The following is a 16588-nucleotide window of genomic DNA, read 5'->3' on the forward strand; positions in this document are numbered from 1 at the left end:
TAATGCTTGCCTCCAATCAAGGACCTGGTGCTGCATCTGCATCCTCAAACCCTATCCCTAACTTGGAGGACATCGCCCTCCAAAACCTGCTTCTGAGTTAGAAGCTCAGAAAATGAGAGAAAAACTTGAATTGTTGGAAAGGTCTGTTACTGCCCTTAAAACACACAAAGAAGTGGTGGACATGGACTCCTTGTCTCTGTTCCCCGAAGCAAGACTACCAACCAAGTTCAAAATGCCAAACATGGACAAATTTGATGGAACTACTTGTCCTAAAACTCATTTGAAAATGTATGTGGGTGCCCTTAACCCATTTGGATTGAGCAGCGAGCTCCTTGCTCAGTTGTTCCAACAATCTCTCACCGGTGCTGCATTAAGATGGTTTGTCAGTCTAGACCGGTCTAAGATGAAGACTTGGGAGGACATCTGTAATGCATTCAACTCACAGTATCACTACAATATGGAAGTGGATGTAACCCGAAGGGAGCTAGAAACCACTAAACAAAGGAACAATGAACCTTTCTCCTCGTTCCTTACGAGGTGGAGAGCCAAGGCCGCCCAAATGATTAACCTGACCTTCTGAGCAAGAACAGGTGGACATAATAATAAAGAACCTACAGCCTGTCTACCAACACCAACTACAAACTCAATACCTACCATCGTTCCAGTCGCTCATTGCCACTGCTACGAAGGTAGAAGATTTACTTCAAATGGGACAATTGAAAGAAGACCCGGGACCTCGAAGATACAAAAATCCTAGCCAACCTGGCAAAGTCCACGAAGTGGCAAGCATCACCCCACGAATCCTTTACGTGTGGGAAACATGGGAAACATGCGAAATGGCAGTCAATCAAGAAGAACATACACTGATCTCGGGATGCCAATCCTTTTGGTATTCCGAGAAGCTGTCAAAGCAAACTACATCAAACCTTTGGAGGCAAGACCACCACCCAACCCCTTACCAAGGAATTTCAAAGCCAATGAATACTGTGAGTACCACCAAGCACATGGGCATAAGACTGAAGCATGCTGGACTGCTTAAGAACCGCATCCAGGACTTAGTAGACAATGGTTCAATTATTCCGAGAAGTAAACCAAACATTAGCACTAATCCCTTACCAAATCACGGGGTAAATGCTATTAGTTTCTGACCAGGAATTGATCGATCCTTTCGACCTATTCCTAGGAATGAATGAAATCTGTGTCCTAGAGCTGAATGACCTAACTGAGGAACTCGACGCTATAACCAGGAGCGGGAGACAGTATGAACCATTAGTCTTGGACAAAGTCCGCAATAACCCTTACCAAAGGACATGATGAACCAAAGGAAGACCAGTGCTCTCACAGTTGAAAAAGACACAAGCTAGGGTTTCGATTTGGGAACTTCTAGCATCCATCCTTTCCTCATCGCCAAGCTCTTTGCAAGGCTTTGAGTCAACTTCAAACATCGGTGGAAGTAGCCCTGAAGTGTTGGTATCCACCCTCACCCAATCATCAAAGGTGCAAAGCATCGGATTTTCTGAGGATGACTTACCCAAGGAGGGAGACAGTCACAACGATGCCCTTTACATCACTGTTCAGAACCAGAGACTAAAACTGTGCCCATGGTTCTCATTGATAATGGGTCAGCACTGAACAGTCTGCCCACTAAAGGTGGCTAGCTGCCTGGGATTGGAAGAAACAGATTTCATTCCGTCAGACCAGATAGTGAAAGCATATGACAGCACCCGGAGAGAAGTATTGGGGTTGTTACACTAAAATTAGTGATTGGGCCAGCCATAATGGAGGTACCGTTCCAAGTCATTGATGTGCCCACCAGTTTCAACCTGCTGTTAGGGCGGCCATGGATACACCACACCAAGCAGTACCTTCCTCTTTGCACCAAAAGGTCAAATTCCCCTACGAGGGTAAGATTATAACGGTTCAAGGAGATGATTACAGTCAACTTAAGAAACCCAAGGGCCAGCCTCTCTTTGAGGTCAACCCCGAAAATGCCAATTTTCCCCTTTCGGGATTTGAATATGACACTGTGCAGTTCATAGAAGGAAAGGCTGCGAACTCCCGAATTCCCTTTGATTTCGGGACGGTGCAAATAAATTGCATAGTTCCTTTGATGCTAAAGATGTCCTACCTGCCGGGAATGAATATGGCAAGGTCCGGGAAGACCTACCCCACGCTACAAGCATGGGAGTGTCCGGTGAATGAAGGGACTTTTGGGCTGGGTTATCAGCCTACTGATGAAGACCGTGCTGAGAAGACCAGAAGAGGAAAGAAGAAAAAGCATCCAGATGCCATCACATTTTTGACTTTGAATAGTCACTTTTGCAAATCGGGAGAGACGATTCCTTATCGTAGCTTCCAAGAACCGTTTTACTTGCCCGGCTGCTAAGAAGATGCTACCTAGGTTAGAAATATTCTCTGATGTCTGGGGTAACGAGCCTGAAAATAGTGACTGAAATGGAAGTGGAAGACTTCATGCAGCCTAGTCTCTTTGATGAGGTTGCAGTCATTACAGGAAATGATGGGGACCAAGATTTACTGAGCCTGATCAAGCCAAATGAAGGACCTCTCACCAACTGGTACGCCGAGGAGGAGCGCGCTGCTGATAAACCCCCTCCCGAGTCAACCTAGAGTCAAAATCTGTAATCAAGTCTTGTATTGAGTCTGAGTCTGACCCCGAGTATGAAACCGAGTCAGAGTCCTAGTTCCAGTCTTGAGTCAGTCTGTGTCGGATTTTGAAAATCCAGATTTCAAATTTGATGTAATTTTTGAAGACGATTCCGTCATTATCAATAAAGGCTTGCAAATTATTGACTACCCCGCATGTCTATCTTTCCAAGCATTTCCGAGCAAAAATAATGAAAAAGAAATAAATGAAATGAAAAATGATAAAGAAAAAATAATAATTGGCAAAGAAGAAAATGAACATACATACATTGCATCTGACTGTGCGAACAGGGAACAGGTCAGTGAATGCTTAAAGAAGTTTGCCGATTGCTTCATGTGGAAGGCAAGTGACATCACGGGAATTGACCCAGCAATAGTGGTGCATAAGATTCCAGTATACCCTGAGGCTAAGCCAGTGAAACAGAAGCTAAGAAGGCTTAAAACAGAATGGTCCTTGAAAATCAAGGAGGAGGTAGCCAAGAACTGGAGAATAAGTTCATAGAACCCATTGCCTACCCGACATGGTTAGCAAATATTGTGCCAGTGCCGAAGAAAGATGGCAAAGTCAGAATGTGTGTGGACTATCGGGATTTGAATAAAGCATGTCCGAAGGACGACTTCCCCCTGCCGCATATTGACTTGTTGGTAGACCGAATGGCGGGACACGAGATGGTCTCCTTGACCGATCTTGCTGTCGGGTACAACCAGATAATGATGCATGTGCCAGACAAACAGAAAACGGCATTCATCACGGAGTGGGGAACCTACTGCTACAGGGTCATGCCTTTTGGGCTCAAAATGCCGGGGCAACCTATCAAAGAATGGCGACAGCCATCTTCCATGACATGATTCATGAAGAAGTAGAAGTGTACGTGGATGATATGGTTGTTAAATCAAAAACAGCTAAAGAGCATACAATAGCACTTGAGAAGTTCTTCCTTAGACTTCGAAAGTACAATTTAAAACTCAACCCGGCAAAATGTCTGTTTGGAGCTACATCCGGAGTATTTCTGGGGCATATGGTCAGTCGGAAGGGCATAGAAATTGATCCTTCAAAAGCAAAAGCCGTTATGGAAATACCAGCACCGAGGACGGAAAAGGAAGTTCGGGTTTCCTAGGAAGGCTACAGTACATCAGCCGGTTCATCAATCAATTGGCTAATACTTGTGGTCCGATCTTCAAATTGCTCAGGAAAGGAGTAGCCGTAAAATGGAATGAGGATTGTCAGAAAGCTTTCGACCAAGTCAAGCAATATCTGTTATCCCCACCAGTCTTACAGCCACCAAGGCTAGGAAAGCCTTTGCTGTTGTACCTATCAGTGACAGAAGAAGCGATGGGTGCAATGCTAGCTCAACAAGCAGAAGATACAAGGGTAGAAAATGCCGTGTATTACCTTAGCAAGAGGATGCTAGAATCTGAGCTAAAATACAATAAGATAGAGAAGTTGTGTTTTGCTCTGGTAAGGGCCTGTACAAAACTGCAGCACTACCTCTCGTCTTACACCACCTACGTCTTTTCTGAATCGAACCCCTTGAAATTCCTTATGGAGAGGCCGGTTCTTGACTGTAAAATGGCTAAGTGGGTGTCGGTGCTCGCAGCTTATGATTTAAAATTTGTACAACGAAAGGCGGTGAAAGGCGGAGCCTTGGCTGATCAACTAGCAGAATTACCGGTCGAAGAACAAATGCCGGAGGTAGAATTTCCTGATGAAGACTTGGTGAACTTGGAAAGTGAAGTCTGGGAAATGTACTTTGATGGAGCTTCGAACTACCATGGAAATGGGGTTGGAGTTGTATTCAAAACTCCTTGTGGAGAATACATTCCTATCACCGTCAAATTAGATTTCGACTGCACCAACAATGAAGCCGAGTATGAAGCTTGCATAAAGGGGTTAGAAGCAGCCCTAGGAAAAGAGATAAAAGTCCTCAAGGTTTTCGAAGATTCTAACTTAATAGTCTCCCAAGCTTTAAGGAAATGGAAAATTAAAGAAGAGCGTTTGGTTCCTTACCTACGACGCTTGGACGAATTGGCTCAGCAATTTGAGGATTTATCCTTCCACTACTTGCCGCGAGCCAAAAAATCAGTTCGCAGATGCTCTGGCTACTTTAGCCTCCATGGTCAATGTAGAAGGAGACCGAGTCGTTCGACCTCTGACAGTGCGGCTACAGAAACAGCTAGCACATATCATGAATTTGGTCGATGACAAGCCCTGGTATTGGGATATACAGAATTATCTTCAGAATGAAGCCTACCCGGAGGGATCTACCAAAACTGATCAACGGACATTGAGACAGTTAGCATCCGGATATTTCCTCACTGAGGGAGTTCTGTATAAGAGAAGTTGGAACGGCCTGCACCTAAGATGTGTTGATGAGGGAGAAGCTCAAACCATCATGGATTCCCTACATAATGGGGAGTCTGGTCCACACATGCACGGGATAGCCTTGGCTCGGAAAATCATGAACCTGGGTTATTACTGGTCAACCATGAATGCAGATTGCGTGAGGCACGCGCAGAAGTGTCACAAATGTCAAATTTTTGCTAAGCTGCAAAGACAACCTCCGGTCAATTTGAATCCTATTGCTTCACCATGGCCTTTCGCAACTTGGGGCATAGACGTGATCGGAAAAATACACCCGAAGGCCTCTAACGGCCATCAATTCATCCTGGTTGCTGTAGATTATTTCACTAAGTGGATCGAGGCAGCCTCTTATTCAGTTTTAAATGCCAAGAAGGCAGCACAGTTTGTCCGTACTAACATCCTTTGTCGGTATGGAACACCGTTCGAGATCATCACGGATAATGGGTCTCACTTTCAAAGTGAATTTTCTGACCTGCTGAAGCAAAAGAAAATTCAACATCATAAGTCCTCACCCTATCGTCCACAAGCAAACTGGGCTGTAGAAGCTGCGAATAAGGCTATAAAAGTCATTTTGCAGGAGACTGTTAAAAAGCACAAAGCTTGGCACGAACAGTTACCGAATGCCCTATGGGGATATAGGACTTCAATTAGAACGCCTACCGGAGCAACTCCGTATTCTTTGGTACATGGTATGGAAGCAATATTGCCTATTGAGCTGGAAGTTCAGTCGGCAAGGATTATTCAGGAAAGCCAGATCAACGAAGCAGATTGGGCTAAGAATTATCACTTGCAACTTTTGGGTATGGATGAAAAGCGATTGCAAGCAATCCACCAAACTCAAGTCTACCAAAGAAGAATGGCACGACATTTTGATAAGAGGGTCAAAGACCTGAAGCTGGAAGAAGGTTGTTTGGTCCTGAAGGAGATTAGACAGCCAATCATAGACCCACGTGGGAAGTTTCGTCCTCATTGGGCTGGACCTTATGTGTTGAAGAAAGTATTGTCCGGCGGAGCCGTCATCTTGACTGATTTAGATGGTTTGGAATTCACGAATCCATGTAATTTAGATCAGTTAAAAAGATATTTTGTGTAATAAGCATTGCATAATGTAAAATGAACTACATTAGACCTGATTCTCTCTAGAAAAAAGAAATTATGTATCGGAGATATGTAGGCAACCCTCATTGGGTACGGTCTAAACATTAATGAAAATCATTCCATAATTCTTTCCTCTTTGCCAACAATAAAAAAAAAAATAATAACAATAATTAAAAAAAGGATAAAAATAAAAAAAAAAAAAGAAGAGAAAAACCCGCTAAGTCGAAAACCCTAAAAGGGCGGCTTAGGCAAAAATCGGGGCCTGCTAAGTTGAAAACCCGAAAAGGGTGGCTTAGGCAAAAATGGGTAGCTCGCTAAGTTGAAAACCCGAGAGGGCGGCTTAGGCAAAAATCAGAGCTTGAATAAATGAAGTTGGAAAATGCTTGGAAAGCTTAAAAGTCAAATGACATGCCCAATTGAAAGCAATAAAGTCAAACAGTCCAAAGTCAAGCAGAAAACTAAAAAGACCAAGAAAAATAAATAATAAAGTCCAAATCCAAAAATCCAATGCTAAAACACCAAAATCCACACCCAAAGTCCCAAGTAAAAGACAAAAGAGTTCAAACAAAGCCAAAACACCAAAAGTCCAAAAGCCTATTAGAGTCTAGGTACCCCGTCGCCTCCGTGGGGCAACGTCCTCCGAGTCATCCCCAGTTGTTGAACTCCCTCCAGCCTCGCCTGTCCGAGGAGCCAACATGATCTCCTCATCAGTCCTAATCCCATCACCAGCGTCAGCCTGAGTCCAACCCTCGAGTGCACTCAGCAATGCGTTCCTCCTCAGCTTCTCAACTGGCCAGACAATGGTCATAAACCAAGACCGGTACTCAGGAGAGGTCTGAACATATGATGGTCCCTAACCCAGGCCCTAAGGACGGCTCGAGTAACTCCCGGAGTGATGGCTGAATCAGCTAGGGAATCATCCATGGTCGGAACAGTCTGATCTATCCCCATCTGTCTCAGAACGCGCGAAGCGCAGTACCAGGTACAATGTGTAAGGCCTAAAAGGTAAACCTGAATATGACGAAAGCTAACCTGGATAAAGCAGGTGATGTCATACCAGGGAACAAACCACAATACCTCGTTTGGACCCAATTCAATCAGCCATGAGGTCCATGCGTCAGCAGACGGATGTGTGATCAAGATCCTCCGCATACGATACTGAGAAGGGTTGTAAGGCAAACGGGTAGGAGCAGCAACCACTTGAAGGTGGTCCTTCAACCAAACCTGGGTAATGGATCCTTTCTATTACAAAGGCATGAACCAAAAAAAAAAAAAAAAAAAAAAAATGAGAGGAAAATACCTGGAGTATAATCGGGGAAACTGTCCAGTCCTCGAAGCCTAGAGCAGCTCTGTCAAGGCTCCTGATGGTTTCTGCCAGCACAATGCCGCCAATGCAGCTCATGTCCTCCATCTGTCGAATCATAGGGCAAAATCGCAGATCCCCGAAGCCTGGGTCCTTGTTAAACAAGAAACCAGATAATAAGCAAAATACAAAAGCCCGCATCCTCAGCCTCATCCGGTCTGGGTCATCTGAAAGAACCTCTGAAAATTCATCAATCAGGGGCAGCAGAATTGCCTTCTGGTCGTCAACAATCATGGCCTTAGCTTGTGGCCGGCTGAATTGAAATAAAATTTCAAATGACCGAACATACCCAACTTTAACCTCATGCCTGACTAAAGGGGCATTAGGGTCACACCCTATGATAGCACAAAACTCCTCGAAAAGAGGACACATCTCCTCCATCATGGCCCCGAACCGAAAAACGTGGGCCTCAGGGTCCTAGAATCTGATACAGGCCCATAAAAAGTTCCAGTCGATCACTACCCCCCTAAGGGTAACGATAGGAGAGAGGCCATACCTCTTCAAGTTGATCTTTTCAACTTTGGAGAGACTCCTAGCCCAGCTGTGCATGCTATGATTGAAAGAAGGATTCATTCTTTGGAAAAGATAAACACAGAGAGAAAAGAAGAAGAGAGAAGATAAGAAATGAGTGAAGAACCAAAACAAAGAACAAGCTTTTATAGGAGAAAATGCACCGAATAAGGGCGGCAGCAGCCGCCGAAATGATGGCGGCAGCAGCCGCCGAATTGCCACCGAATAACAGCGGCAGCAGCCGCCGAATAATGACAGCAACGGCCCCCACAAAATTCACAATCAGGCCCCAGAGGCCCGAAAAATCACATTCAGGCCCCAGAGGCCCGAAAAATCACATTCAGGCCGCAGTGGCCCGAAAAATCACAATCAGGCCCCAGAGGCCCGAAAAATCACAATTCAGGCCCCAGAGGCCCGAAAAATCACATTCAGGCCAAAGTGGCCCGAAAAATCACATTCAGGCTAAAGTGGCCCGAAAAATCACAATCAGGCCAAAGTGGCCCGAAAAATCACAATCAGGCCCCAGAGGCCCGAAAAATCACAATTCAGGCCACAGAGGCCCGAAAATTCACAATCAGGCCACAGAGGCCCGAAAAATCACATTCAGGCCCCAGAGGCCCGAAAAATCACATTTAGGCCCCAGAAGCCCGAAAAATCACATTCAGGCCAAAGTGGCCCGAAGAATCACATTCAGGCCAAAGTGGCCCGAAGAATCACATTCAGGCCAAAGTGGCCCGAAAAATCACAATCAGGCCCCAGAGGCCCGAAAAATCACAATTCAGGCCCCAGAGGCCCGAAAATTCACATTCAGGCCACAGAGGCCCGAAATTCAAAACTCGGCCTAGGGTCCGAAAATTCACAACTCAGACAACTCAGACCAAGGCCCCACAATCCCAATTTGGCCCAAGATCCGAGTTTTCGCCTTCAAAATTTGCTCCATCAGACAACCACTGGCTCTCATAAATCATTTTTATGATAGCCAGTGGGGGGCAACTGTGAATACTCAAATTTTGAGGCTTCTCATGTTGTTGGTGGCATGTGAAACTCTTTAAATGGAGGAAAACACGCTGCTACAGTGCCATGCCAATTAGTTTGACTTTGCTACAGTAAATTTGACTTTGCTGCAGCAACTGTGCAAACAGTCCGACCGGACCGGAGGCCATTTTGGACATTTACTGGAAATATGTCAATATGGTACTTAAAACGTCCGGAATATCGCGAGGATCGCGGAACAGGTCCCGGAATATTTTTCGGAGGTCCGGAACTCCCAAAAAGGCCCTCGGAGCGAGGCACGGTGTCCACACCGGCCACGGCGGCTCCTGCCGCCCAGCATGGGCGGCACCTGCCGCCCTCCCAGGCGGCACCTGCCGCCCCACCGACTGGGCGGCACCTGCCGCCCAGCCTCTTGGGCGGCAGCTGCCGCCGAGCCAGGCGGCACCTGCCGCCCTGGACCCGAAAATGGCCTATAAATAGGCCATTTTCAGTCCAATTTTGGCACTCTTGTCTGTGTTGACGGACGAATCCTTCTCCCTCTCACGCTCCTTGCGTTTTCTTTACCGCTTTTTGCATTTAATTTAATTTTTATTGCATTTTTATTGTGATATTTGGACATTAAAATTAAACAAATTAAAATTAATTAATATTTCCTAAGCGAGGAGCTTAATCTGGAGTTAAGAAGCGGTCGTCGATTAAATCAGGTATGTAAACAAAACTCTGCCTATTTAATTTTAGCACTTCATGCATATTTCTCTTCTACTCTTAATAATTCTACAATTGCATAAATGCATCCACGTCATTATTTTTGGTAAATAAACTGCCTTAATTAATTTGATTAAGCTTAAATGCCCGGTTAATCAATAATCGTGGTATTAAAGTTTAAATCCGACAATATTGGCTAAAAGAGCCTAGTTAATTAATAACTACGGTTCAATTGTCTTATTTCGAATAAATCTGGCTTAAGTCCAATTAATCAATAATTGTGGCTAAAAGCCTTAATCGATCATGTTTCGATAATAAATTGTGATTAAGCTCGAACGCCCGATTAATTGATAATCGTGGCATTAAAGCCTAAATCGCACATTTTTGGCAAACTAATTGCCTAAAACAACACATTTTGGCCAAAGGCCTTAAAATCAACCATTTTGGCGACAATCGCCTAAATCGCACATTGTTGGCAAACTAATTGCCTAAAACAACACATTTTGGCCAAAGGCCTTAAAATCAACCATTTTGGCGACAATCGCCTAAATCGCACATTTTGGCAACAATTGCCTAAATCAAATCATAATGGCTAAAAGCCATTAAAATCAACTTTTTTGGCAACATGCCTAAAAATCAATCAATCTTTGGCGAAATGCCTAAACACAAAATGCACAAAGCATACACACACTCATGCACAAAGCATACACACCCATGCACAAAGCATACACACTCATGCACAAAGCATACACACTCATGCATTAAGCATACCCATTCAAAGCCCTTCAAAGAAGGCCTATCGAACTACGTTGACTTTGATCTTCCATTCAAACGAAAGTATGTAGGCACGTTCGGGATTTCACCCCGGGTGGCAAGTCGAAATCACTTAAACATTTCATTTGGTCCAATTACATCATTCACCTTGCAAAGCATTCATTCATCGATTAGTTTATCAGCATGACATAGTCTCGGGATCCACCTCGGGTTCGCAGACTGTGCCTTAAACATTGGGATAATTAATCTAGCAACTAGGTTAATTAAAATTGGAGTCACATAGGGTTTTTTCCTAGTTTACCCTGAAATAATTAAACAAGGTGGCGACTCATACATTCACGTGCATTTCTATCCTTAGTCACATGCATTCATATGCCAGTGATGTTTAGGGGGAGGGGTTCACAGACATCTGTTTCCTAGGAATAGGTCTAATCTCGACAACCAACAGGAGGTTTTGAGATTGACGATATAAGCTCTCGGAAATGAATGCGGCATTACAACAGCAAATAGAATCAGGTGCACCTTAGAGGAAGTAACTAAGGTTTTGAACTATGTGCATGGGCTTCGGTCTCATTAGGCTGAACAAAGTCTGGGTTCCGCAAACAGGATTCGGGCTTTGTTGGGCCTACTCCTTTTGACGCACCTTTAAGGTACTAGGCTTGCGGTTGGTAGTAATGTTAATTCTCGGATGGATGCACCTAAATCGCATGGTCTAGGCTAGATCCACCGTCAAACTTAACACCAGTACCGAAGGGTGATATGGGTAGAATGAGATGAGAAGCAAGGAATGCGAATGAATGCAAAAATCCTAGAAGGAAAAAGGAAGTAATTAAACACATATGGACAATTAATAATTTTCCATCGGCTTTTCTAACCAATTTTTATTTAGAAATAGTAGACTTTTAGAGTCAATTCCTAATTGCAACCACTAGATTTAAAAATAACCGGGGATTAATGGGTGCAAAATCCCCAGTGAAGTCGCCAAACTATTTTCCCCCGGAGAAAATCACTATAAGATTTTATATGTTTTTGATGTCTATTTTGGAAATCGTGGTGATAAAAAACCTTTTTGGATGCGAATGCCGATAAATCGGTCTTATAAATTATTTTTAGTCGCCACCCATTTTTTCGACAATGGGACCATTTCCATTTTTTAAATTTTATAAAAGTGACTCCATTTTAACCCATATTATTTAAGGCCTTTTATTTGAAATAAAACTGGTCAGGCGTACCAAGTACGATTCTAGGTAAGGGAATTAAGTACGTCGGCCCGTTGGAAGCCGACGCCGGGAAAAAACCGGCCTCTTTTAACCTATGATTTCTAATTTGATTTTATTTTAGAAAAGCCAATTATTTAATTAAGTCCCAACCCGATTAAATCGAACCGAGCTCCTATGTGGAAAATTAATTAATCGTCCCAATTAGGTCCATCCATTGCATTCATCACAAATAAAGCATATCATCCATCATCCATCCATAATACATATCAAATAAAATAAAAGACCCGCTCTTGCCTTATGGTTAAAGGCGGGCCACAAACCGAATTTGATAATATAATTAATAATAAACAAAGAGAAATAAATCCTAAAAACCTCATAATCATTAATGATTAATTGATTTGGTTTGATTAAATCTTAGTTTGCCCATAATTGATCATTTTCTGAGTTAAGATTAAAATCTACTTAGTAACATGAAATTAAAGTGAAATAAGGAAATTATTCTGGAATCTTAAGATAGTCGCGTCACGCAGTTGTTCCATGAAGAACAGTCGCGTGGCGCAACTAACCTTATTCATTTTGGAACTTTAGAACAGTCGCGTCACGCGGGTGTTCTATGAAGAACAGTCGCGTGGCGCAACTCTTATGATATTACTAGAAATAGGTACAGTTGCGTCACGCAGCTGTTCTATGAAGAACAGTCGCGTGACGGAACTCCTAGCTACGTGACGGAACTATTCATGACTTATTGAAATTCTCAGCTTTATTGATTATTTATCCAAAATATCACATTAAATATGAATATGAGAATAAAAGTATACTGGGTACACAAATAGCTGCGTCACGCAGGTGGTCCAGTCCGAATCAAAGACTTTTGGATATGAACAGTCGCGTCACGCAGCTACTACCTGCGTGACGCGGCTGCTCTGGTCCGTAACTACCTTTCAAACTCCCTTTTTTACGTTCCTTTTTTGTTAACAATGGTTTAACACAACTCAGAAATACTCAAAAATTGGCAAAACGGCGTTTAACCAATACCAAACTAACCAACTACTTGAAAAATGAGATTTTAAGGAATAAAATGCTAGAAATGAAAGATAATGTTTAGAATGGTTACCTTGCCCTCAGATTTGAGGATTGCATGCGCTAAGATTAGCTTAGGAACGTTGTTTCACGATTCCAGGAATGTGATATCGAGATTTTCACAAAGCAAAACGTTTTGATCTTTCTTTCTTTTCTCTCTTTTTCTCTTACTATATTTTTATGCTTTTTTGATTTCAAAACTAAACTGTTAAGGGCTTGATCTTCCTCAAATTTACTCACTTGAGCTCTTGGGGAAGAAACCCTAGCCGTTTTTTATCAAAAACTTAGTTTAGATCTTTAGGTTTTTTTAAAGAAAAATGAGAGAAAATGCAAAGTCTAAAAAAGGGTCCCGTTTTTGCTGTAAAATGCTGTATTTATATGGCCAGGGCAATAGGGCAGTCGCATCACGCGGGTATAAGCTGCGTGACGCACCCGCAAACCTGCGTGACGCGACTTACTTTTCGTACAGTTGCCGCGTATCCACACAAACAGTGCAGGTCGTTGCACGGGCGCGCGCCAGAGGTGTCAGCCCTGTTAGAGCTGCGTGACGCAACTAAGAGTGTCGTCACGCAAGTACTAGCTGCGTGACGCAGCCCTAACACGGGTCAGACTCCTTTGGGCGGCTTGATTCAATTTCTTTTGGTTCAACCACTTCTGATTTATCGTGATACCCCGTCCCTTGTCCTCATATCATCATTGGGTCAGGTAGAGGCATAAAATCACGCGTCAATAGGAAGTATGGTTAGGTGTCCATGTAAAGATAGAAAATGTCATAATAGGAATTTTCTAGAACCGAATATCGTTAAGTTACATTTATTGAAAAAAGGATTCGTTCCCAATTACTATGGTTGGAGTCTGCATGGGAACACTAAGCAGACAGACTCTAGTACCATTCTAGAAGTTAGAAGTACTTCTAGATCTGAAACTGACAATAGCAACAGATATGAAGAAATGGTATTAGATGTTGCTGGTCCAAACTTTCATTGGGACTCGGTTGAAGAAACTTGAAATCGAGATGCACATAAGTTGTTTGATGTGTTGAGTGCAGCAAAAGAGGAGCTCTGGCCAGGTTGCACAAAGCACTCTAAGTTGTCTGCAATGGCTCGTTTGCTTCACATGAAGTCAGAACACTATTTGTGAAAATGATGTTTTGATGACATGGTGCAGTTTGCGAGAGAGATACTATCATCCAATAATGTAATGGTTGAAAATTTCTACAGTACAAAGAAATTGTTTCAGGGATTAGGGCTTACAGTTCAGAAAATTGATTGTTATAGAAACAACTACATGCTTTATTGGACAATTAACAGTGAACTGCAATCTTGTAAATTTTGTCATCTCCCTAGATATAAATCTCATGTTTCTGTTGCAAATAACCATAAAATTGATAAACCATACAAGATGTACTACTTTCCCTTGACTCCAAGGCTTCAAAGGTTGTATGCTTTTGATGTAAATGCAAGGCACATGAGATGGCAGGCCGAGCGTACAAGTCTGAGCGTTACCATGCATCATCCATCAGATGTTGAAGCTTAGAGACACTTGAAATGTTTGTACCCTTCATTCGCAGCCGAGAGTAGAAATGTTATATTGGCTTTGTGTACCAATGGATTTCAACCATTTGGACAATCAGGACAAAAATACTCATATTGGCCAATTGTTGTGACACCATATAATCTACCTCCATGGATGTGTATAACAATTTTAGTTTGACTACCACCGGAAATTTCTACTAATTGATCATCCATGGAGGCGTAAGCGCGATTAGTTTAAAAGAAATAGGATCGTTGAAGAAGTGGCCCCTCTGGCAAAGTCGGGTGAGGAAATTCTATGTGAGATTGAACAATTGGGCCTTATGAAAGTTACTAAGATTGGAGCCGATACCGTCAATGGTGCAACTGCTAAGACTTGTGGATGGAGAAAATGAAGTATCTTCTAGGATTTACCATATTGGAAAAATCTCCTCATTCAACATAATCTACATGTGATCCATATTGAGAAGAATGTGTTTGATAATTTATTCAATATAATTATGAATATCGATGGCAAAACACAAGATAATGCTAAAGCTAGAGAGGACACCAGAGAAATATGTCGACGGATCGTGACCCTCACTTGGGAAAGTACCCAAATGCTTGTTAAACATTAGGTAGAGTAATAAAAGGATTTTTGTACAAACGGTTGAAGATAATGAAATTTTCAGATGGATATGCATCAAATTTGAGCAGTTGTGTGGATATGCAGAAGTACAGATTGTTTGGTGTGAAAAGTCATGATTGCCATATATTCATGCAACGGTTAATTCCCATTACTTTTTGAGAACTCTTACTAGACAAGGTTGAGGAAGCAATAATAGAATTAAGTCTATTTTTCAAGGAATTGAGTAGTTCAACAATCTGTGAGGAAGACATGTTAAGACTGGAAGCTAAAATTCCATTGATAATATGCAAATTGGAGCGTATTTTTCTGCCCAGCTTTTTCGACTCAATGGAACATCTACCGGTACATCTTCCTTTTGAAGACGGATAGGTGGCCCTATCCAATATCGTTGGATGTATCCGTTTGAGAGGTAATGTATACTTTATCAAAAAACTTATTTTTTGTATCAAAATCTCTTAGTTAACAATTTGCTCTTAAATAGGCACAATGGACGTATAAAGAAGAATGTAAGAAAGAAAGCTCAGGTTGAAGGTTCTATTGCCAATGCATATTTGGTTGAAGAGGTGTCTTTCTTTTGCTAACATTATTTTTAGCCTAATGTACACATGAGGCACAAAAGAGTACCTCGAAATGATGAGGGCAATCCTCTAGCAGGAGAGGAGTTAGAGGGAAATCTAAGGATATCCATATATCCCGGTCATCCCATGAGAAAATCAAAGCAACGAATATTGACGGATCAAGAACTGGAAGTGGCGCAAACTTATATCCTTCTAAATTGTGAAGAAGTCACGCCCTATATCAAGTAACATGACTTTTCATATCTTTTGCATCATACTTAATTATATATCATTAAATACTTCACTTATTAATAACTAATTAGAATTGTAATGCTCAAAAGCATGTATATTAGGGAGATTCATGTGTGCAATCCAAATATTAGGGAAGCAGAAGTGGACAAAAGACTAGACCAACACTTTGCTAATTGGCTCAACGTACATGTATGTTACCCTTTTGTACCTAGTATGCGCTGATAAATGATTTTGAAACCTAACTAATTCTAACTTATTATTTGTAAAATGTAGGCACAAAATAACACAGCCACCATAGTAAATAAATTCATTATTGATCTCGCAAAAGGACCACTTTGAAAGGTAAATTGTTACAAAGGATACTTTGTTAATGGTTTCAAATATCATACTGATAGTTATGGATCTAATAAATTAAGTATGAATACGCAGTGCGTGCATAAAAGGATCTAAGTACAGTGATCAGTCATAGGATTTCTATGCGAAACCAATTGAGGTCATCGAATTGGAGTACCCTGCATTGCCAATCAAGAGAAAAATGTTGTTCAAATGTGAATGGTATGATCCAACACCAAATTTAGACTTTAGGGTTCATCCAAAGTACATCATAATTGATATAAACCCCCAGAAGAAGATATCAGAAATACGAGCCCCTTGTCTTAGTAATGCAAGCATCACAAGTGTGCTATATTCCATACCCTTATGGCAGAACGTAGAGGAAAAAGTGGCTTGTGGTTTGCAAAGTGAAAGCTAGACCTGTTGTAGAGTTAAAGGAAGATACACCTATTTCTGATCAATTGATTCTCCATTTCAAGAGGATAAGATAGATATTCCTACTATCGAGGGAACAGAA

General features: G+C 42.1%; 1 pseudogene; it reads left to right on the forward strand.

Annotated features, from left to right (window-relative positions):
* LOC149495551 (uncharacterized) overlaps nt 1-15735 on the forward strand; it is a 25456-nt pseudogene extending 9721 nt beyond the window's left edge.
* The last annotated feature ends 853 nt before the right edge of the window (nt 15736-16588 follow it).

The sequence above is a fragment of the Jatropha curcas genome, chromosome 6 (genome assembly GCF_041381405.1).
Source record: "Jatropha curcas cultivar XTBG-Jc1 chromosome 6, XTBG_Jcur_1.0, whole genome shotgun sequence".
In the NCBI taxonomy this organism is placed as follows: Eukaryota; Viridiplantae; Streptophyta; class Magnoliopsida; order Malpighiales; family Euphorbiaceae; genus Jatropha; species Jatropha curcas.